This window comes from Gorilla gorilla, chromosome 18 (assembly GCF_029281585.2).
Source record: "Gorilla gorilla gorilla isolate KB3781 chromosome 18, NHGRI_mGorGor1-v2.1_pri, whole genome shotgun sequence".
Classification (NCBI taxonomy): Eukaryota; Metazoa; Chordata; class Mammalia; order Primates; family Hominidae; genus Gorilla; species Gorilla gorilla.
The window spans coordinates 13,054,690-13,079,885 of NC_073242.2; the positions used below are offsets into that span (position 1 = coordinate 13,054,690).

The 25,196-nt window shown below is 41.9% G+C and overlaps 1 long non-coding RNA gene across 5 annotated transcripts in view; it reads left to right on the forward strand.

Moving 5' to 3' along the window:
• LOC134757488 (uncharacterized) overlaps window positions 1-25,196 on the forward strand; it is a 439,709-nt gene that overhangs the window by 54,763 nt on the left and 359,750 nt on the right. The gene's annotated exons all lie outside the window — the stretch shown is intronic.

Consider the following 25,196-nt stretch of genomic DNA (forward strand, 5'->3'; position numbering starts at 1 on the left):
CCACTTACTCGGGAGGCTGAGGCAGGAGAATGGCGTGAACCCGGGAGACGGAGCTTTCAGTGACCCAAGATCGCGCCACTGCACTCCAGCCTGGGTAACAGAGCAAGATTCTACCTTAAAAAAAAAAAAAACATGGCCCCGGTGACTTGAGATCACCCAACACTGAGGCTTGATGGTGGCAGAAAGAATGTTCTCCTATCTGAACCATCCACTGTAGCTTTCCCAAATTAGGAAAAGGAGCATAGAAATGTGGACCAGAAGGTAGAGAATTCTCCAGGAAACTAGACGAGGGAAGTGATGTTGGGCTAGCAAAGAAAGGGTCAAAACAAAGACCCTGGATGTGTGGTGGTGGGCACCATACCACCTTGGAAAAGATGGGGCAGAGAGTTGAGCCAAGGAGACCAAACACACAGAGAAAGCAAACTCTCCCAAGGAATGGGGCTATCTGTCTTGGTCTTGGTTTCATGATCTTTCCAGCTCCTGGTACAGTGTCTGGTCCCTGTACGTACCCCATAAATGTTTGTTAAATGAATGATAAACACACTTTGCAAAAAAAAAAAAAAACTTTGTTGTTTTTCAATAGCTTGTCATGATTGGCCCCCATGGCTTTCTCTCTTGATCCTTCTGAGTATCAGAATAAGTATGATCCAGGACTGGAAGACATCCATGTATGACTGCAAGGTGCTAGAAAGAGTGGAAACATATTACTTGAGGAGCACACTAGGGTCTAGGAACATGTTGGGGCATTATGACGCAAGGAAGTAGGAACTAATGCACACTCACTCGGCTTTGCTGTGAGAGCCTCCTGGATTAGATAAGGCAATATTACTCCTAAGGCTGCTAACTGAAGGTCCATGCAGAGAATCTAGCCTGTAGATATTTTGCTTGGGTCACCATTTCATTAGCATTATTTTTAATGTGTTACCAATCCTTGAAAATTGGGAGATCTCTTTAGAAATCTAGATTTCTAGCTTCTTTTGAAGATTCAGAAGCTCTCGCATCCCTGGACCAAAATTCCCACTGGCAATAGTAGGCTATTCTGGAATAGCTGCTGGTCCCTTTGGACAGATGGGCCCTCTCCCATTTGTTTTGACCTCTGTCCAGGTGGCTTTGCCCATTTTCATTGCCAACCTGGTCCCTGTAGACCCTGGAGTTCGAGACTCCCTGTGCTGTTCCTTTGCTTCTATGTCTGGCTATCTCAGCTCCCCCAACAGGCGCATATTCTGGGCTCCTTTTCCCACTGGGTACTTGGCACCTCAGCTGTTCTGTTTCTCAACATTTCTTGGTGATCTCCTTACACTGAACCCAGGTTCCCTCCCACAGCAGTGTCTCTTGTATTCTTGACTGCGCCTGATATCTTTCATCTGTCCAATAAACATTCTCCCATTTTTTCTTTCTTTTTTTTTTTTTTCGCTAAAGAAAGAGGCAGTTGTTCAGCCTCAGGGGATGCATCACAATTGGTCTAATTTATCTGTGGAAATTCCGTTTTATTTTGCCTGGAATTGGTTTAGGGGTGGGCATGTGACTCAGTGGCTCGGTTCTTGTCAACGACACCTAAGAAATCTACCAGGAGTTTCCGACAAACATTTTCCTCTCTTATTAAAGAACGATTCCTTCCTTTTGGAAGAGTGTCATCATGTGGAGATGTATTGCTTGGAGTCATAGCAGCCATCTTGTGACCATGAGGTGAGACCTCATTTTCACACTGAGAATAACGGAGGACAGGATGGTCCCAGGATTCTCATGCTATCACTGAGCTGCTAAGCCAAATCTAGGTTTGTTTATTATGAGCTTCTTTGGTTATAAGCCCCACATGTACTTACAGCTTAAGACAGTGTGGAGCTTTTAAAAAAAATTAATTGTAGCCAAACGCATTTCTAACCAATACATTTTTTCTCATCAGGTAGATTACAAACTTCATGAAGGCAAGACTGCATCTGTTTGTTCACTAGTATATAGGCAGGGCTTAGCACAGTGTCTGACATGTAGCTTGTAGTCCACAGATATTTATTTAATGGATGAATGAATCCATCTTGGCATTTGAAACTAAGTTAAGTATGAAGACAGCAGCAACATCTGACTTATGTGCTGTGGTCCAAGTATGTAATATATTAAACAAAATTCAGGTGAGTAGTAACATAATATGCTCAAAACCATTTTACACATGAGGGTTCTTGGGCTTTAGAGAAGGTAAATTAGTTGCCTATATCCATGGATGAAAAATAGTTGAGTCTGTATTTGAACCCCGGCAGTTCAGGTTCAAAATCTGTACTCTGTGGACTGTGGTTATGTCCTAAAATCTACTGCTTGCCACCCTCAAGGGAAGACATAATGTCTGCAGCAAATGATATAGTTCCTACAGGCTTTGCTTTGCAAAATACAACGATGACAGAACTATCCAGCAGAATTCGGTTCCCCTGAGCCTTGGTTCACCAGATGCTATTTTTGTGCCATTTAAAAGTAGAGCTACAAAAATTGGCATAATGGAACCCGACAATTAGAAGAAAATTTTGGCATTCATCCCTTTAACTACCAGCTTCTGAGCTCATGCTGTGGCAGCCAGAACATGGACCTTGGAGTCTGATTGGCTTGATTTCAAATTCCAGCTCTGCCACTCAAAAGCTGTGTGACCTTGGACATGCAATATCAGCCCTCTGAACCTTGGTTTTATCACCCGCAAAAGACAGGTGGTTCTAATGAGGTGAAACATGCGAAGTGCTTTGCACAATACCTTGCACATAGTAGGCACTCAACAATTACTAGTTTCTGGATACTATGCTCTTCCATCTCAGTTCTGAAGTCTACCATAAGTAAATTTTTTTTATAAAAATTATCTCATTTTACATATAAGGCAGACGTTAAAGGGATGTGGAAAATTCTATTGAAGATTTCATAACCTTTATTTCTAGGTTTGGTGCCAAAGAAGTAAACCTCAGTTCATCCCACTATAAAAGAGAAAGAACTTTCTACCTAATGCACAGTACAGCTGAGATATTCTATGATTTAATTAAAAGCTGCAGAGTGTCTTCCTATCTGCAAATGAATGACATTTAAGTAGAAACTAGTGTTCAGCTATTTCACTACCTGGTTAAGTAATATGCCCCCAATAGCAAGCTTTAGTAATTACTGTACACTTTTCTTAAATATGCTGTTTACTGATTACCTTATAACCAGATAATACACATACATAATTTTATATTTATAGATAAGTGCTCTTTCCCGACAACTTGAACACTTAAATTATGCAATGCAAAAATCAGATAATTGTGGAGAAACATTTGTTGTCTGGCATGTGAGATCTCCAGGTAAATAGCATAATTATAGGTATCTGTTTGGAATCAATAGAAGGTAGGTCCTTCTATTGATTTACAAGTTATCTTTCCATCATTTTTCCACTTTTAAAAGTGAAATTCAAGGGCTGGGTGCAGTGGCTTGTGCCTGTGTACCCACTTTGGGAAGCTGAGGTGGGTGGGTCACTGGAGCCCAGGAGTTTGAGACCAGCCTGGGCAACATGGTGAAACCCAACTCTCCAAAAAAAAAACAACAAAATTAGGTTTGTCGGTGTGTGCCTGTAGTCCCAGCTGCTTAAGAGGCTGAGGTAGGAGGATCAGTTGAACCCAGGGAAGTTGAGGCTGCAGTGAACCATGATCGCACCACTGCCCTCCAGCCTGGGTAACAGAGCGAGATCCTGTCTCAAAACAAACAAACAAAAAAGTAAAATTGAAAATTACCTTAAATAATGACTTCTATCTATGACAACTCTCATAGGTCCATGCTCTTGCTTTCATAACCTGATGTTCTTGGAGCTTATGGGTATAGATAAAAGCACGCTTAACCAAGCTAGCTATTTTTTTTTTTTTTTCTGAGATGGAATCTTGTTCTGTCACCCAGGCTGGAATGCAGTGGTGCAATCGCGGCTCACTGCAACCTCCGCCTCCCGGGTTCAAGCGATTCTCCTGCCTCAGCCTCCCGAGTAGCTGAGATTACAGGCATGCACTACCACGGCCAACTAGTTTTTGTATTTTTAGTAGAGACAGTGTTTCACCATGTTGGCCAGGCTGGTCTCGAACTCCTGACCTCAGGTGATTCACCCAGCTCAGCCTCCTACAGTGCTGAGGTTACAGGCCGAGCCACCGTGCCCAGCCAGTAGCTATTTTTAAAAAGATTGCCCAACAAATTTGTGCATCTCCCTTCTTCTGATAACAGATCTGGCCAATGAGGTTGGCGTATGACTCAGGTCTGACCAATCATTGACCTCTATTTCTTAGGTGTCAGTAATTGGTTCAGTGGGTGGACATTATGACCTTAGCAGAGCCAATTAGCATTCTTCCCCGGAATTGATGTATAGGAAAGATACTGTGAGAAAGATACTCTTGCTTTTGGCTCTAAATACAAAGTAGGGTGTAAAGTTGGAGGTGCTGAGAGTTATCTTTTTTCCTGTCATGTAGAAAAGGCCTGTTTGTAGTGGAAGATATGAAGCCAAGGAGGGAAAAGGGAGGTGAGAAATATATTGGGGGGAGAGAGAGAGAGAGAGAGAAGAGAGGGAGAGAAGGTGGGGGAGGGAGGGAGAAAGTGGGAGTGAGAGAGAAGGAAAGAGAGAGAGAGAGGGGGAGAGAGAAAAAAGAGGGAGCAAGAGAGGAGAGAGAGAGGGAGAGAAAGCGAGGGAGAGAGTGAGGGAGAGACAGTGAGGGGGGAGAGGGAGGGAGAAGGGGAATGAGAGAGAGAGGGAGACAGAGGGAGAGAGAGGGGGAAAAGGGGGGAGAGAGGGAGAGAGAGAAAGCACAGGGAGAGAGAAAAAGAGAGACGGTGAGAGAGGGAGAGAGGGGGAGAGAGAGGAGGAAGAGGGGGAAGAGAAAGAGGGAGAGAGAGAGAAGAGAGAAGGATGAGAAATGTATTTTGGCAGTGTCGAGTGCCAGTTCAACTGCTTGGGGACATTATCCCTGTAACCCATCCTTTCAATGCTATATACTCCTTCAGTATCATTTTCAAAGAGTGTGAGCCAATACATTCCACTCCCACTTAGGATGGCTTAAGTTCAGTTTCTGTTCCGATTTCTTTTGCAGATTTCCCTATACATTTTAAGGGTAAATGGACACTGGCTCCCACACTGCTTTCTGGGAGGATCTGTTCTAACTTGGAAAAGGATCTCGTATGGCCTGGAACAAGGCAGAATTAGTGGCTTTTTACTCATCTTCTGGGTGTTCAGCTCCTCTCTGTCAGGGCTGGAGACTGCAGACAGAATGTAACAGCTGGATAGAGTCTGGTAAGGGCATTTTGTATAAGCCTTGCTGGATGTAACAAGGGCACCATTCATATTTCTCCTCTTTTACTCAGTAACTTTAATTCTTCATTTTTATCCTGCAAATAGCACAATAGGGAGTGAAGATTTTCTCCTAAAGATGCAGAGCCAGGCTGTCTCACAATGGTCAATAGGAAACAGCCCAGAGATGCATAATCTGAACAAAATTCAATTAATTATGGTTTTTCCACATATGGCATTTATCTTGTTCCATGGTGAGTTTGAAATAATGTTGTAAATATTTATGCTACAATAGTGAATAAAAAGTAAGGCAGAGAAATTGTAAAAATACTGTCAATTATGTAAAGGGTCCTAAGTACAAAGATTAGAGGAAAATATGCTATTATTTGACTGTAACTAAAGCTTAGGATTGTAGGGCACGTTTATTCATGTTTCCCTAGACTTTCCTTCATCTTTTAAATGTTCTACAATGACGATGTATTACTTTTACCATCAGAAAAATGAAATAAAACAAAATATAATAAAGTTAAACGAAACCTGGCTTGACTACACTCTATCTCCCTTTGGTTGAGCAAAGATGTGTAATTGCTTGTGCTTTTAGCTTAGGCATGGAGTCCAGAAGACCAAATATTCTCTGTGACCTTTCAGCAAGTACCCTGACATTTCTTTTCCTAGGCATTTTGCCTGTAAAGTGGAGATATTAATTCCCACACAGTTACCATTCAAATATGTAAAGAGGGTATAAAGGGAATGGAATAGATGGAGTGTTGAGTATGAGTTGATTAAACAGTAATTTTAGGAACTATTTTGCTGGAGGTGGAGGGATGTCTACAGTGTTCCACAAGACGTTCCTTGGGATGAGCAGCAGAGGCCTTGTTTCCAGGATGAAAGAGAGAAAGAGAGCGAGAGAGAGAGAGAGAGAGAGAGAGAGAGAGAGAAAATGAGAGGGCCATAGCATCACAGAACCATTCCCAGTCTGCTGAAGTGCTCACCCATTTAGTCTCTCATTCATTCAGCCAACAATGACTAAATGACTAAAATATTCTTTATGTACCAAGACTGTGCGTGACATTCACTTACAGATGAATAAAGCAGCCAACATTCTGTGGGGCCTGTGGGTAAAGAAAGCTTCTGTAGAAATTGATTGATGAGACCAATGCTCCCCAGTGGAAATATAAAGTGAGCCACAAATGTGATTTTATATAATTATAGAATCTATGGAATTATATAATTTGATGTAATTTAAAATTGTCTTAGTAGTCACATTAAAAAAGTAGAAAAAAACAAGTGTAATAAACTTAAATAATATTTAACAGTATATTTAACTTAATATACCCAAAACATTAACATTAGCCTTAATATAGCCTGAGTATTTAGATGCGGAATTATTTCAGTGCCCTGCCCTAAACATTTTCATGCTCTGCCAATTTAATTCTCCTTTCCCCAACTCCTGGCAGCCACAGATCTTTTACTGTCCTTATAGTTTTGCCTTTTTCAGAGCATCACAGAGTTGGAATCATCTAGAATGTAGCCTCTTCACACTGGCTTCTTTCACTTAGTAATGTACCTTTAAGTTTTCTTCATGTCTCCTCATGGCCTTTCATTCTTTTTTGTACTAAGTCTTTGAAATCTGGTATTTTACACTTGATCCCATCTCCATTTGGAAAAAACATATTCCAAGAGCTCGATGACCACATGTGGCCAGTGGCTATGGTGTTGGACAGTGTGGGCAGGACTAGATGGTCCTCAGTGCACCCCTGAGCATTAGTTGCTGTGACAACTGTGAGCTCAGAACTAAAAGCACAAGCGAGGTATCACTGTGGAGTTACCAAGGGACAGACAAGACGATCCCAGCACCTGGGGGTCTATTTAATGGAGCTCCCAAGGTGGGAAGGTTGGTCATGATTTCTGAAGAATGGAAAGTTCTGAGTGTGCAGGTATGGAATAAAGGTAGTGGCAAAACTGATAACCCAGCATTTTCTGTCTTGCTAGACACATTGATGAATTTTTAGCTGAAGGATATCAGACACAAGGAATTTCAGCCTCCATTTCACAAAGCTGTGTTAATATGGCAGAATCATCTTCCAATTTAACGATTTGAAATTGAACTCTTAGCTGTATGAAACTGAAAAGGAGTTGTAGTTCCATCTTCCCAATTGTGGTAGACAGCATAATAGCCCCCTAAAGTTGTCTACCGTGAAATTCCTGAAACCTGTGAGTATATGACCTTACATGGCAATAAGGACTAAGTTAAGAATCTTGAAGTGAAGAGATTATGCTGAATTATTGGGTGGGCTCAAGCTAATCACAAGAATCCTCGTAACAGGGATGTAAGAGAGTCGGAGTCAGAGGCGATATGATGAGGGAGGCAGAAGCAGGGCAGGGGAGACAGAGAGAGAGATTTAAAGATACTACGCTGTTGGCCTTGAGATGAAGGAGGAAGCTAGGAGCCAAGGAATGTGGGCTGCTCCTAGAAGGTGGAAGAAGACAAAGGAAACAGATTATCCTCACACGGCCTCCAGAAGGAACTTTCAAACTTTCCCAACATCTTGACGTTAGCCCAGGAAGAGCCATTTTAGACTTTTGACCTCCAGAACTGCAAGGAAGTACATTTGTGTTGCTTTAAGCCATTACATTTTTGGTAATTTGTTATAGCATCAATGGGAAACCAATACACTAACCAAGCCTTTGAATCACCAAGGCTTGGGACTTCTTTGCTCCTGGGAAGAACTGGCAAGACTTTATTTTCTGACTCTGACTCCCTTTGAGTTGACAGAAGTGGGCTTTCTAAAAGGGGAAAAGCCTCCAGAATTGGAAGAGATGGGAGTTTACTGGGGAGTGTTCTAGGGCTCAGCACTTGCTGGGAGTGAGGGAAGCAGGACCCGGCAGAGGGAGCAGGTGAACTGTTAACATCATAAGCTACCTGGTGCTGGGATGACCCTGAAGGTCCTCCCACCTGGAGGGGAGGGGGCTGGGCCATTGGATATAGGCTGCCCCTGGGGTGGAAACTTCGGGTGAGGCAGTGCCCTTCCGCCGGGTAGGTTTAATTCCCGAAGAAGAAATTGGCTGAGTTGTTTGTCAGCCAATAATATTCTCAGCAGCTGGGGGAATGAGCACTTCAGTCTTGAAGGGAGATCTGCGTGGTGCACCACAGCATGCATGATGAATATCAACTTTATAGGGTAATTAAGATGGTTAAATTTGACCAAATGCACCAAGGGCTTGGCACAGAGTATGGCACATACTAGACTTGTTCCCAGACCAAACCGAGGTTGGACTGCTTATTCTCGCAACCCAATAACGAGATGCAGATGAACTGGGGGAGAAGGGAGTTTATTTCTATAACAGGGTACAGGGAGAAGACCTGGAAAATATTGCCAGACCAACTCAAAATTATAAAGCTTTCCAGAGCTTGTATAGCTTCTAAGCTATATGCCTATGTGTAAGTGTGCATTCATCTAAAGACATAAGTGATTAACTTCTTCTAGTCTGTACCTAAGGTCTGAGTCCTGAAGACCTTCCTCCGGAACCTCAGTAAATGTAATTAATCTAGATGGGTCCAGGTACTGGGGTGATTACCCTTATCTTGTCTCCCACTAAATCATAGAGGTTTGGGGAAGTCCTTTAGACCCCCAGTAAAACTTGTTTGTGGAGGTCTGGGGAGTTTCTTCAGACCTGCAGTAAAAATTCGTTTAATCCTAAATGGGTCCCATTAAGAATTCCTTCATTATTTTGTCATGCTTCAAGGCCCAGGAAAGGCCTAGGCACAGCTCTTGGTGGGCTTTTGTTACATTCCAGCCTTTGTATAGGGCACTAGCCCTTTCAGCTTTTAATATTTAACTTAACCACTCATTCAGTGCTGAAACAGTTGTTATGGAGGCCTTTCTGTTCTGTTGTCAATGAGACCTGGCCTGCCACAGACTCTCAATAAGTGGGTGTTGATGATATATTGTCATTATTATTACAGTTATTCCGATATCGAGAATATTTCTGAAGATGCTAATGGATAAAAGAGGCAATGAGTGAATTCCAAGCAGCCTTAAAGTCCAGGCAATTCCGAGGAAATAATAATCTTCAGTGGCCTTAGAAAAGCCTCTAATCTCAGAGGTGCTGACAATGGATTTGGGTCCTGAAAAAGCTGCCAAGTCTGCAAAGAAAGAAAGCAGTGTTGCTTTTGAAGGGGAAATTCAGAAGGAAGCAGAGGTTTCAACAAAGCCATTTCGCATTTGAACCATCCCCGGTTTATGGTTCTCCAGAGCATCAAGGACAGGTCTGCAAACACCAGAATGTGCTGTTTTTTTTTTCTTTGCGGCGATTTTATTCTGCATTCTGTATTCTCCCTGGGCCGGATGCTGCCTGTGACTTGACTAATTATTTCCAGCATGAAGTGCGCTGAGTGCTTTGAATTTAAACATGATACCTTGAGGTCCCCGTGGCAGGCCCTGTCCCTCACCCTTGGCCCCACTGGGGCAGTCTTTGGATTCTTGCTGGAAAAAGGCCCAGTCAGCAGTATATGCTGCTGGAGACACCAAGAAGTCTATAAAAGCCCCTGGGAGTTTATTCTCAAGGTGGCGGCCCTTCCCCCTCTCCTGGAAGCTCCATTAGGTCCAGTCTGAATTATGCACTTGTAAGAGATGGGGATATGAGGGTCAACCGTGAACTCCATGAGAATACAACCTGTTGGTTTACTTTGTCATTGTATCCCCAGAATTTATCATGAGGCCTGGTACATAGTAGAACCTCAATGAATATTTATTTGTTGGATTAATGAAAGAATTATTCCCCAGAAGGTACTGGAAAGCCAGAACTCACCCTCCTGAATTTTAGGGCCCAGGAAGGCAAGTGTGTTGCCAAGAACTGAGACATGACTATGCATGGGTTACCTCAAGGTGCTTCACTTCCCCTGAGCCCTGGGACTCTTGAGGAGTTGTATTATGTGGTCGGTCTCTCATGTATGCATGTTCTACAGTAATGGAGAGACAGCGTGCAATGTTCTTTTATACACCAGTGCCTTTACACAGACCAATCCCTCTGCCTGGTCACTGTTCCTTCCTCCTCAGTTCCCCTTGAAACAGCCTTTGCAAAATTATAACAGTGAGAGAAATCTTACATAACTGACTCCATCTTGATTCTAACCTCACAAGCTAACTTCCCTTGCTTATTCTTGTGCATAGGCCAAGCTAAATGAAGGAATTTAGTTTATAGTTTAACTTCAAAGCAAGGATGACCTTCTCAAAACTGACCCCATCCTTGTTTGGGAACTGCAACCACCTTTGTAAAACTAATGAAAGGCCATAAAGTTAGAATTATGGTAGACACCTGAATTCTGCTAAGATGTAGACATAAACTCTAACCAGTCATTGCTTCTTCTGCTAAGCTAGGACCATAAACAATAGTCAGCTACTATTCTCTAGCTTCTTTTCTGTAATTGCTTACTGCTCAGGAGTCCTATAACTGGAGGTCACAAGATTTGTAACTTCCCCAGTTGCTTCTATAGATAACATCACTATTACAAAAAGTTTTTTATTCTCTGTAGCAATGGGGTCTCGCTGTGTTTCCCAGGCTGATCTTGAACTCTTGGCTTCAAGCAATCCTCTTTCCTTGGCATCTCAAAGCACTAGGATTACAGGCATGAGCTGCCATACCTTGCTTCTACAAACAATTTTTAAATGCTCCTTTCTCTTGCTTACCTTCTCTGAACTTAATGAGTAGATATTTTACTTTATTCTTTTGTGTTTATTGTAAATGGAGTTGCTTTCTTGATTTCTTCCTCAGCTAGTTTGTTATTGGTGTATAGGAACACTAGTGATTTTTGTATGTTGATTTTTTACCTGCATCTATACTGAATTTGTTAATCTACTCTGAAAGTCTTTTGGTGGCATCTTTAGGTTTTTCTCTACATGCAATCATGTCATCTGCGAACAGGGAAAATTTGACTTCCTTGTTTCCAATTTGAATGTCCTTTATTTTTTTCTGTCGCCTGATTCCTCTGGCTAGGACTTCCAGTATTATGTTGCATTAGAGTGGTGGAAGTGGGCAAGCTTGTCTTGTTCCAGTTCTTAGAGAAAAAGTGTTCTATTCCCCATTCTGTATGATGTTGGTTGTGGATTTATCATACATGGTCTTTGTTGTGTTGAAGTACATTGCTTTTATACCCAATTTGTTGAAAGTTTTTTTTTTTATCATGAAAGGATATTGAATTTTATCAAATCTTTTTTTGTATCTGTTGAGATGATTACATGGTTATTATCCTTCATTCTGTTGATGTGATGTATCACATTTATTGATTTGCATATGTTGAACCCTCCTTGCATACCTGGAATGATTCCTACTTCATTATGGTGTATAATCTTTTTGATGTGCTTTTGGATTTGGGTTGCTAGTATTTTGTTGAGAATTTTTGCATCTGTGTTAATCAGGGATATTGACCTGTGGTTTTCTTTTTTGGTTGTGTTTTTGTCTGCTTTTGGTATCAGGGTAATGTTGACCTTGTAGAATGAGTTTGGAAGAACTTTCTCCTTTTCAGTTTTTTGGAGTGTTTGAAGAAAATTCGTGTTTGCTTTTAAAATGTTTGGTAGAATTCAGTAGTGAATCCATTGGTCTTGGGCTTTTCTTTTTTTGGGAAACTTTCTATTATTGCTTTAATCTCATTACTTGTTATTGGTGTGTTCAGATTTTCTATTTCTTTCTGGTTCAATCTTTGCAGATTATATTTGTTCAGAAATTTATCTGTTTCTTCTAGGTTTTCCAATTTCTTGTATATAGTTGTTTGTAATAGTCTCTAATAATGGTTTAAAAATATCTGTGGTATCAATGGTAATGTCTTCTCTTTTTGTTCCTGATTTTATTTATTTGAGTCCTGTCTGTCTTTTTCTTTTCATAGTCTAGCTATGGTTTCTGATTTGCTAGTCTTTAAAAGAACAACTTTTCATTCTGTTTATCTTTTGTATTTTTTAAATCCTACTTTGTTTCATTTTTTTTCTGATATTTATTATTTCTTTCCTTTAATTAATTTTGGGTTTGGTTTGTTTTTGCTTTTCTAATTCCTTGAAGTGCATTGTTGAGTTGTTTACTTGAAACATTTCTATTTTTTGAATGTAGGCAATTATTACTATAAACTTCCCTGTTTGCTGTGTACCATAGATTTTGGTATGTTGTATTTCTATTTTCATTTGTTTCAAGACATTTTTAAACTTTCTTCTTAATTTCTTCACTGACCCATTGGTTGTTCCTAAGCATGTTATTTAATTTCTATGTATTTGTACAGTTTCCAAAGTTCCTCTTGTTGTTGATATCTAGTTTTATTTCAATGTAGATAGAAAATATACTTGATATGATTTTGATTTTTAAAAACTTGTTGAGACTTTTATTGTGGCTTAACATATGGTCTATCCTGGAGAATGTTTCATGGGAAAATATGTCCTACAGTTATTAGGTTGTACTCTATCTCCCCGTTTAGATCTATTTATATTTGCTTTACGTATCTGAGTACTCTGGCATTATGTGTATATATATTTATAATTGTTATATCTTCTTACTGAATTGATTGATCCCTTCCTTTATCATTAGATAATGAGATTGTCTTTTTTCACAGTTTTTGGCTTAAAGTCTGTTTTATCTAAATATAGCTACTCCTGTTTGACTTTAATGTTCATTTGCATAGAATATCATTCTCTATCCCTTTATTTTTAGTCTATGTGTGTCATTACAGATGAAGTGAGTTTCTTGTAGGCAGCATATTGTTGGGTCTTTAAAAAAATCCATTCAGCCAATCCATATCTTTTAATTGGGGAATTTACTTTATTTACATTTAAGGTTGTTATTGATGGGTGAAGATGTACTCCTGTCATTTTGTCGATTGTTTTGTGGTTATTTTGTATATCCCTTGTTCCTTTCTTCCTCTTTTTGTTTGTGGTTTGGTGGTTTTTTTGTAGGGATAAGGTTTTATTCCTTTCCCTTTTGCATTTGTGTATCTGCTCTACCAGTGAGTTGTATACTTTCATATGTCTTCATTATGGTAGCTATGACTGGCCTTTTGCTTCCAGAGGTAGTACTTCTTTAAGCACTTTTTGTAAGGCTGATCTACTGGTGATGAATTCTTCATTTAATTTAACCAAGGAGGTAAAAGATCTCTGAAATGAAAATTATAAAATTCTGATAAAAGAAACTGAAAAGGACACAAAAAATTAGAAAGACATCAAAAGTTCATGAATTGGAGGAATAAATATTGTTAAAATGAATACACTACCTAAGGCAATCTACAGATTCAATGCAATTCCTATTAAAATACCAATAACATTTTTCATAGAAATAGAAAAAAATCCTAAGATTTATATGGGATCACAAAAGACCCTGAATAGCCAAGCAATCCTAAGCAAAAAGAACAAAGCTGGAAGCATTACACTATGTGACCTCAAAATACAGTACAAACGTATAACCAAAACAGCATAGTAATGGCATTAAAAACAGATACGTAGACTAATGGAACAGAATATAGTATCTAGAAATAAATCCATATATTTATAGCCAACTGATTTGCAACAAGGCGCCAAGAATGTACACTGGAGAAAGGACAGTCTCCTTAGTAGATGATTCTGAGAAAACCAGATATCCATCTGCAGAAGAATGAAACTAGACCCCTATCTCTCACCATATACAAAAATCAACCCAAATGGATTAAAGACTTAAATATAAGACCTGAAACTGTGAAACCACAAGAGGAAAATGCAGGGAAATGTTTCTGAACATTGGACTGGCAGAGATTTTGTGGTCAAAACCTCAAAAGCATGTAAAACAAAATAAAAAATAGACAAATGAATTTATATCGAACTAAAAAGCTTCTGCACAGCAAAGGTAACAACAGTAAAGGGACAATCTACACACGGGGAGAAAATATTTGCTAACTGTTCATTTGAAAAGCGAGTAATATCCAGAATATACCAAAAAACTCAATCAGTTGTATCCAGAATATACAAAAAAACTCAGTCCAATGGTAAAAGAAAAATCTGATTAAAAATGAGCAAATAATCTGAATAAACACTTCTCAAAAGAAGACATAAAAATGGCCAAGAAGCACATAAAGATGCTCAAGATCACTAATCATCAGGGAAATGCAAATCAAAACCACACAGAGATATCATCTCACTCCAGTTAGAACGGTGATTATAAAAAAGACAAAAACAAATAAACAAATGCTGGTAAGAATGTAGAGTAAAGGGAACTCTTATGCACTCTGGTGGGAATGTAAATTAGTACACCCATTATGGTAAATAGCATAGTGGGTTTTCAAAGAACTGAAAACAGAATTGTCTTATGATTCAGCAATGCCTTTACTGGGTATTTATCTAAAGGAAAGGAAATCACAATGTCAAAGAAATATCTGTACTCCCAAGTTTATAGCAGCACTATTCACAATAGCCAAAGTAAGAAATCAACCTAAGTGTCAATCAACAGATGAATGGATAAAGAAACTGTGCTATATATACACAATGGAATACTATTCAGCTATAAAAAGAATGAAATCCTGCATTTGTGGCAACATGGATGAGCCTAGAGGACGTTATAAGTGAAATAAGCCAGGCACAGGAAGATAAATATTGTATGCTCTCTCATTCATGCAGTGGAAGCTAAATAAGTTGATCACATAGATGTTGAGAGTAGAATAGTGGTAACTAGAAGAGTGGGGGAAAGGAGGAATAGAGAAAGGTGGGTTAATAAATACAAAATTACAGCTAGATATGAGGGAATAAGTTCCAGTGTTCCATAGAACTATAGGGTAAATATAGTTAACAATTAACTCTATATTTTCAAAGCGCTAGAAGAGAGGATTTTAAATGTCCGCAGCACAAAAAAATGATAATTATTTGAGGTGGTGGATATGCTCATTACCAGAATTTGATCATCATACATTGTATACAGGTATTGAAATATCACATTGTAACCCATAAATGTGTACAATTACTATGTGTTAATTAAAAATTTAAAAAGCATATGGAGAGTGTTTCTTATGTAAGACCTATGGAGAGTGTTTCTTATGTAAGATCAAACAGACCATCATCCCAAATGGATTACATGTGGTACTAGATAGCTTGATACAGAAGGTAATTCCTTTCCAGGAGAGTTGAGGGAGTCAGTCACTGGGGGTGGAAGTGGAGGAGGGAGAGATCAGGGCAAAAAAAAAAAAAAAAAAGAGGAAGTGGGCAGTTAATAAAGGAAGAGAAGAAGGGAAGTGGAGAAAGAAAAGTTCAGTGAATTCCATAGGAGGGAGTAGTTTCTCCCAGACCTGGAGCAAGGTGGCATTTACTGTGTTAGTGCATCACTGAGTAACATAAGTGCGGTACTCAGAGGGCACAGGTGCAGACACACCTACAACACTTGGGTGCATCTCGATCTGTTACTGCTCCCTGTTTCTGTCATTTGCACTGGAGTCCGAGGGGCGGAAGTTTCTGGAATACTCATATTAAGAATTACTCAGCATTTGTTCAGTCCGGCTTACAATGACCTCATAAGAAATCAGTGAGGTCATCATATTGTCCCTTCTCCCACTGAAAGGAGTTAGCCGGCTTGCTTTAGGCAGGCAGTAAGGAAAGGGTCCCCAGAGAACCTCTGACCCACCCACAAGTGCTTACAATGGATTTTGTGCAGATAGGGAACTTGCAAAGGGGGTTTGCATAAACATACCTGCAGTGGAAAATTCCATTCCTTAACACATGTGCAGTAAGGAAAATAAGTCAACATGGAGTGACTCAGTTTAAGGGCCCACATATGCACTGGGAGGATGTGGTGGAGCTGCCAGGAATTTGCACCTTAAGCCTTGGTATTCAACTGTGAAGAGGGCAACTGGCAACTGCTTTCAGGACCCCTCTCTTTGCTGAGAGCTTTCCTTTTGCTTAATAAATTCTACTCCACTCACTCTCTGGGGTTCATGTGCCTGATTCTTCCTGGTCATGAGACAAGAACTCGGACCTAGCTGAGCAAAGGAGCAAAAGTCCTGTATCACCACTAGCGTCCGTCACTCAAAGAGAGAAAAATTAACTTTGTTCAAGGGTGCATTAGAGGGTGTGGGGACTGGGGAGATGTTGGTCAAAGGACACAAAATTTCAGTTAGGAAATAATTTCAAGAGATCTAGTGTACATCATAGTGACTGCAGTTAACAATATATTGTATACTTAAAAATTGCTGAGAGTAGATTTTAAGTGTTCTCATCACAAAAATAATGTGCATTATGTGAGGTAATGCATATGTTAAGTAGCTTAATTTAGTCATTTCACAATATATACACATATCAAAACATCTTGTTGTATACCATAAATATATACACTTTTTACTCGTGAATTAAAAAAGAGAGAGAAAACACAGCCACTCAGTTCTGGCTCAACTCCTGTGACAGGCATCACTAATCAATCATGGCACTACCTGATCCAACCCTTGATTCAGGCAGTCACGACTAATCAGATGCAGATGAAAGCTATTTGCTACTGGGCAAAGAATAAGACCATGCTGCCCCGGGTGGTATTTCAAGCCATACCCAGCATTATGTAACTCTCTCTCCATCATGGCCATTAATCGCTGTTGTATTACTGGAAAAGGCTCCCGATCCAGACCCCAAAAGACTGTTCTTGGATCTCACGCAAGAAAGAATTTGAGGCTGTTCCATAGAGTAAAGTGAAAGCAAGTTTATTACAAAAGTAAGCAAATAAAAGAATGGCTACTCCATAGGCAGAGTAGCCCAGAGGGGTGCTGGTTGCCCATTTTTATGGTTATTTCTTGATGATATGCTAAGCAAGGTGTGGATTATTCATGCCTCCCCTTTTTAGACCACATAGGGTGACTTCCTGACGTTGCCATGGCATCTGTAAACTGTCATGGCAGTAGTGGGAGTGTAGCAGTGAGGATGACCAGATGTAACTTTCATCACCGTCTTGGTTTTGGTGGGCTTTGGCTGGCTTCTTTACTGCAACCTGTTTTATCAGCAAGATCTTTATGACCTGTGTCTTGTCTGACCTCATGTCTCATCCTGTGACTTAGAATGCCTTAACCTCCTGGGAATGCAGCCCAGTAGGTCTCAGCCTTATTTTACCTAGCCCCTATTTAAGATGGAGTTGCTCTGGTCAAACACCTCTGACAGTTGGACCAATGACTTTATGACCCCTGATCATTTCCACCTCCCGTTCATCTCCTTCTTCTCTTATGGAACCTTGCATAACACCTGCTCTCTCAACTCTGCTCAACCCTCCTTGACCAGGAAGCCTTGTTTCACATAGATCCTTTGCTCCTATAGAATTCCTTAGAGCAGGATTTCTCACCCTTGGCATTATTGATATTTTGGGCATATAGTTCTTTGTTGGTGGGAGGCTGACCTGTGCATTGTAGGCTGTTTAGCAGCATCCCTGGTCTCTACTCACTCGAGGTACCATTATTTGCTCTCACAATTGTAACATCCAGAAATATCTCCAGGCACTGTCACATGTCCCTGGGGGATTAGGCAAATTTGCCTCTGCTTGAGAACCACTGCTTTAGAAGTTCTTCTTTGACTGTGATACCCCAAGCTGTTTGTGTTGTGAACATGCTTCAAGGCCATTGCATTTCATAAGGCAGTAGCCAGGGCAATTGCTTGGAAGTGCTAATTAGATCAGGTCCATTCCCTGTTTAAAAGCCATCAGGGGCTTCTCATGGCCCTCAGGATAAAGCTCCAAAGCTCTGCCTTGTCCTACCAGGTCTTGTTTTCTCCTCAATATTATCTTGGGCCACCTTCTCCCTGGATCACCGGAGACAGTGCCTGGGTCAGGAAATACTGGGAATTGTACTCGGGTCACAGATACCTCCTGGGGAGGTACAACAGCTAGTACTACAGATGCCCTTGACCTGTGGTAGCAGATGCTGGTGGCATCTCAGTTCTCAGATGCTGATGGTTTTCTCTGACATTCTGGGGTGCTCTCTGGCCACTGGGATATCTCTGGCTTGTGCCTTGGGTAGATGAACATGCCAGAGAACTAATGCCCCAGGAGTAATGCTCAATGGATGAGGGATGGGAGTTGGTGGATGAGTAGTCCAGCTTCCCCACCCTTGGGTGGGACAGTTCTGGGTGTGTTCCAGATGAAGCCCTACTTGCCCAATGGCAACTCATGTGTGAATGCACCCTCTGTTGGCTTTCCCATTTCCCCGTCTCATGTCTCACTTTCCCACTGGTGCGAACTGAGATCATCCTCCAACTAAAGGACTTGCACCCAGGTTCTGTCTCAGGCTTAAATTATGTTCTCATAGTTGAAGGGCAACCAATGGCTGGGATGAACGTAATGTAAACAAGAGAGACAAGACAGCCCATCCTTGTGGCTTGTGAGTCATGGACCTTTGGGATTTCCAGGACTTCTGAGAATGGACCTGGATGGCATTCAGGCTCACAGGTGACTGGTCTGCACTGCATGGGGCTCTGTGGGAGTCTCCATTACCAAGAACCCCAGGAGATAATTTCAGAATCTGAGGCAAGCAAGTGTGGTGGTTAGTGGAGAGAATGGACTTGAATGTCTGGGTGTCAGTCCTGACTCTCTTGTGTGATTCTGAGCAAGTTACTTCTCTCACCTCGATTTTCTCCTCTGGGTAATAACTATATGATTGATTTATGATCCAGACAGAAAACTGGGAGCATGAAGGGTATGCTGATAATAATCTATGCTGAACCATGGGCACGAACCAGGATGTGAGAATCCCTTACTCATCCGCTAAGTGGGGATAATAATAGTGCTTTTGGAGAACCCAAATAAAGACATGTTACTTTTTCAATCTTTGCAATAATCCTATGAGACAAGTACTATTATTATCCCCATTACAGGGATGAGGAAACTGACACCAAGGGAGGTGCAATGACCAGCTCAGGCCCTAGAACGTGCTCACATCTAGACACAGTGCTCTTGACTACAATGCTACAATGTGGGGGCAGGAAGGGGGCTGCACTGGTGGTACTGCCAGGTAGATGCCAGCTTTCTGAGCTCTCTGCAACGCTTGAGTGTCTGCTGTGTGCCAGCCCCTCACCTATGTCATCTCATTTATCCCTAGCACTACTCTCTGCCGTCCAGGCACTGTTATGATCCCCGCCTAGCAGACCTAACTATTCAGCGCTACCCTTGCCTGCTTCAGATTCTGAAAGCATCTCCCAGTGTTCTTGCTAAAGAGGCTCTGGAAGGGCTCCATATAATGCCAATCATTCACCTGCAAGCCCGGGAGCTGTCCTAGTTCCTTCTCAGAACTCCTGGGAATCCTCCAGATCCATTCCTCACAAGCCAAATGGATGGACTGAATCGTGTCTACATGAAGCTCAGCCATCAGTGGCCCTTTAATTATAAATGTATAAATTGAGCCTCTTTTATTTTTCAAGGCCGTAAAACTATTCATTTAAAGTAGCTCCTGCTCAGCCCATCTTCACAGATAAACATAAATAAATCACACCACTTTTCCATGAATTATGCATTAAACACACATCTGTAAAACTTCCCCGTCAATGGTAGGACTTTGAACATATGGGGTTTTAATTGGACACTAAATCAATTTTCAAATCTCTGTTGATGGAATTAAAAAAATATTCCTAGCTTTATTTAAACTGTCTGTCCTTGTTACGTAAGAAAAATAGGGCTGGGCATGGTGGCTCAAGCCTGTAATCCCAGCACTTTGGGAGGCCGAGGCAGGCAGATCACCTGAGGTCAGGGGTTCAAGACCAGCCTGACCAAAATGGCAAAACTCTGTTTCTACTAAAAATACAAAAATTAGCTGGGCGTGGTGGTGGGCACCTGTAGTCCCAGCTACTCAGGAGGCTGAGGCAGGAGAATTGCTTGAGCCCAACCCGGGAGGTGGAGGTTGCAGTGAGCTGAGATCATGCCATTGCACTCCAGCCTGGGCAACAGAGCGAAACTGTCTCAAAAAAAAACAAAACAAAACGAAACAAAACAAAACAAAAAACCCTTCCTCAGACCCCTGCAATTTTGATACCTGCTGCTTTTGCTCACTTTCCATAATTCAAATCCCAGCCCAAGTACTTATGGAGAGATTGAAACAGTTCTCGTGAGCTGAGCAGCAGAATGTCCACATAGCATCAGAAAGTAAAAGGTGAAAAATGATCGGGTTACTGAGGAAATATGCACGTGTGGGCATTCACCACAGGCACCCTCTGTGTTAAGGCTCCTTGTATGTTTTAGCACCATAACCCTTTCCTGGGGATGCCCGAGAGGCAGGGAGCATTACAGGAAATCACATGGCTGGTGAGAGGCCGAGCTATTTCTTGCAGCACCGTCAAGCCAGGGGCCTTTTTGCTGCCTCCCCATGTGTTATCCTGTCACTGCATTTCCTCTTCTGACCTCATAGCTGCTCCCAGGTGGCCTTGAGGACTTCTCTGCACTGATAGGTGGAGTCTTCCAGTTGAGTGATTGACAGGCATTCACAGGAGAACCAGCCCTGGAACGGCCCTGATGTTTATTTCCTCATTATTTTGATTCCGAGCTTTTGCAAATTGAGGACTCAGCAGAATGAGGATTAGGCAATTTTCTTTCCTCCTGTAATGTACTTTCTCCAAATTGCTTCTTTTGAGACAATTATTTGAGGCCTTTGAATTGCTTCTGTGGGCAGGCTGAGGGAGTCAGACAGCACATCTTCATTTTCACAGGTCTTAGGGCTTTCTCCATACAAACACAGAAAGGGAAGGCAAGGAGAAAAGGAACACCACTCCTTGGACCACAGCAAGGGTCCCCCCATGCAAATCTTCTAAGAAAAATGCATCAAGCTCCTCTGTACTCATTCATATGACACCCTCACCCTCTGAAATGAGCACTATCATTTCCTTGTCTCACTTAAGGAAACTGAGGCTCACAGAGGTGAAATAAAATTTCAGGTAACAGAGCAAGGGCTCATATCTCTCCATCCTTCACTGATGTCTCCTTCCTTTGAACTCTCAGAGTATAAATTGCCTGTCTTTTCATTTGGCACTTGCTAAAAAATGTAACCTCTTCTTTTATTTAACTGCATAGGAGAGACAGCAGAACATAGAGAAGAAAACAATAAGCTCTAGAATTGGGGAGATGTAGGTTTGAATTCTGGTTCCACCTCCTGTTAGCTGGGAGAATCTATTAGTTATTTAGCCTCTGAGCTTGTTTCTTTTTGTTGGGGCTCAGAAACCAATACCCCCAAATACTGCGCTTTCACGTGCTGAACTAAAGAAGTAGCCTCACGGTCTCTCTGACTTTCCCTCGTCCCAACTCTCCATCCTCTGTCTCTCCCAAAGCACAGGATAAAGTTGTTCTCTGAAATTCTCTTATCTACCTAGAAACCAGACCTGCCGAAAACACAACTGTCTTCCCCAAGTTTTCACAGTCTTAACTCATATTGCAGAAGGAAAGATGGAAGTCTGTTAATACACCTGCACAGACTTTCGTCACCAGCCATTGGCTGCGCTGTGGGCCCAAGAGACTTTGTCTGAGGCCGTAGTGTGTTCTCCAACTCCATTCATTTCCCCCTAAACATCATTGACTGTCCCTCAAATTGCCACACTTCCCCCATCTCCTCTTCCCCTATGAAGAGTATATAAACATCTGTGCCCCACTGGGTTATTCGGTAATCATTCTCCTGCAATTTTCCCTTACTATGCATGTTAAAATACAATTCTGCGTACCTTTTCTTCTCTTAATCTGCCTTTGGTCTGTTGATTTTCAGTGAACCATCAGAGAGTAAAGGGGAAGTTTTCCTCTGCCACCTACACTTTTCTGTAAAATGGGGAAAAAAAGAGTACTTATTTCATGGAGTTCTTTTGGGGAGGATATATTTCAAGTAGTTAGAGCAGTTCCTGCACATTGTCAGTGCCTAATAGAGCTTAGCCTGCCTTGTTTGTGTTGGCTTGAATTCCTACTTTGATATTTTTCAACAGTACCCTGAGATGCACTACAGAATCTTTCTGAGACTTGATTTCCCCAACTCTAAAAAGTGCGCTTGTATTACCTACATCACAGGGCCGTGGTGAGGATTAGCAAGACAGTAACTGGGAAGTGTTTAGCACGGAGCCTAGTGCTTAGTGATTATTTAATACTGCTGTTATTGCTGTTATTGCGAATACTCAGCACTGTGCTGGGGAGGTGTACTTAGGAAACTAGCATGTATTAAGGACCGACTTTTTATTCATATTTTATCTAATCCTCGCAGCAACCCAAGAGGGAAATGCTATGATTATGCCCTGTGTGTTTACAGTTGATGATCTGAGGCTCAAAGAAATGAGGTAACTAATGGAAATGCATCACTAGGAAATGATGGAGCCCAGTTTGTCCTGAGGTCTATCTGACTCTAAAGACCTTGGTCCCTGCACCTCAACACAAGGACAGGGCTTTCACAACTGGGTGAGGAAGGAGAGGAGGGAAGCAGGGAGCCCAGAAGAGCTGCAGACGAGTCAAGCAGAGGCAGCTCCTGTAGCTACACCCTCGTGTCAGCAAGGAGGACCTCAACTGCTCTGGGAAACTGCCTGATCTATGATATTTAAAATGCTTTCTTCATTTTGGGAGGCTGAGGCTAGAGGATCACCTGAGTCTAGGAGTTCAAGACCAGCTTGGGCAACATAGGGAGACCCCCCCATCTCTACAAAAGAAATTAAAAAATTAGCCAGGCATGGTGGCACATGCCTGTAGGCCCAGCTATTCAGGAAGCTGAAGAGGGAGGATCGCTTAAGGTGGGTAGGTGGACGCTGCAGTGAGCTATGATTTTGCCACTTCACTCCAGTCTGGGCAACAGAGCGAGACCCTGTCTCTAAAAAAAATAATAAAATAGCCTGTAATCCCAGCAATTTGGGAGTCCAAGGTGGGCAGATCACAAGGTCAGGAGTTCAAGACCAACCTGGCCAATATGGCGAAACTGTCTCTACTAAAAATACCAAAAAATTACCTGGGTGTGGTGGCACATGCCTGTAATCCCAGCTACTCGGGAGGCTGAGGCAGGAGATTTGCTTGAACCCGGGAGGTGGAGGTTGCAGTGAGCGGAGATCGCACCATGGCACTCCAGAAAAAAAAAAAAAGCTTTCTTTCTTTTAGAGTCTATCAAGATTTTTTGCAATTTCTTGACCTTTGGTGGGGTCTACAGACTCTTAGGAGCATAGCATGTAGAGGAAGTACCTGGCTTCCAAGGCTCAGCTGGAATCAGGAAGAAGGTGGTCGTTGGTGGGCTGGCCCCTGTGGAGATGTCTTTCTTCATTGAGCACCTGCCCAATCCCCTTCCTCATTCCCTTCACACACCTGGCTTTGTGGTCACCTTTCCCTGCATGTTGGTCCAGCTTGTCCTGTCTTTCCAACATTTGAATATGAAGAGCAGGGACAAGTGAAGGGTTGAGTTCACGGCTTTGTGTGCTTTCTTTACAGTCTCTCTGTAAATGAATCCATTCAGAGAGTTCTGGCAACACTGTGAGCTGTCTTTGAAGTTCCCTTGCTCAAAAGGTCTAATCACTGTCTCACTACGTCTACGCACTATGCACTTGGTTATGTAGGGGAAAAGGGCTTAATGACACACATGGTACCTCTTCTTCATACCAGGTCTTTGGTTAGCATATTTAATCCTCACAGCAACACTATGGAAGGAGGGCTTTATAATCCCCAGTTAACAGTAAGGCAATTGGATTTTGGAGAAGCAAAGTGACATGTCCTAGGTCACACAGCTGGTAAAGGAAAGATGCATGACTAGAACCTAGGTATATATGATTCCTGACCCTGTGCCCTGGCTACCATGCCAGCCTGGGAAATTATGGGGCTTTGAGATGAAAATAATTGACCAGACAGTCAGCCAAAAGAACATGGGGGTAGATGTCACAGCTGTCATGACCAGTGGCCTCTGGTGAATAGCATTATACAAATGTAGAAACGGTTTGCTCTGAGGCTGAGATGAGTCAAGTTCTGGAGAAACAGTCTTGATCTACAGTGGTCAGTTGCCTGTGCCGGGTACTACTGAGGACAGCTGCCCAGGAATGGATGCACTGAGTGGTGCAAAATCCGAGGATACGGGACACCAGGGGAATCCACCTTTCAGAGCCTGCCCTTTCACAAAGGAGTGGCCACATGCTCCCAGCCCACTTACCAGGCTGTGTCATGCTGAAGTATAAGCAGCTCCGGAAATACCCCATTCTGTCTGTCTCCGCTGGGCCTTGGCACAAGCTGGTCTTCCTTGCTGGAGGACGTCTCTCTGCCTGGCTGATTCTCATTCACCCAAGACGAAGGCTGGAGATATTTAGTATTTCCTTTGATTGGTAAATGGTTCTAGAACCTGTGATTGAGGAACAGGTAGGGGAAGGGTTAGAGATTCACTGCTTTCCTGAGAGTTCTATAAATCCTGAGTAACTTGGGATCTGATGTAGGAGGCAAACATTGTTGAGACTCAGAGTTGGGAGACGAAAGTATGGAAGTAGCTGGGGCAGCTGGGGGCTTAGGTGGCTCCACTGGAGGGGATTGTGTATTATCACGTGTTTTAAGAATAAGACAAAGTTTTGAATTGTATCTTAAAGATACAAATCTCAGTCTCTGCTCTTGCTATTGATTTGAATTTAAAAAAATAGGATGTTGGGTTTTGGTCAGAGGATTGAGGCTGCATAGGGAAACATTTTGAGATAATACTTCTCTGTGGGCCAGAGGTCCTCCATGAAACTTTTGTAGAGGTTCCCATAGTGCTGTGGGTAAGTAGACTCCGAGGTCAGAAGACTTGGGCTGGAATCCCTGCTTCTCTACTCACCAGCCATAAGTCCTTGGACCAGATACTTAGCTGTTCTGGACCTCAGTGACCTCTTCTCTAAAATGGGCATATTGATGCCTACCTCGTGGGATCATTACGGGAAAGAATAGAAGGCATGTTAAATGCTTAGCTTAGCGCCTAGCATTCAGTAATGTGATCATTAAATTCAGCTTTTGTTATTTTTAATACTTTTAAAAGCTCAGG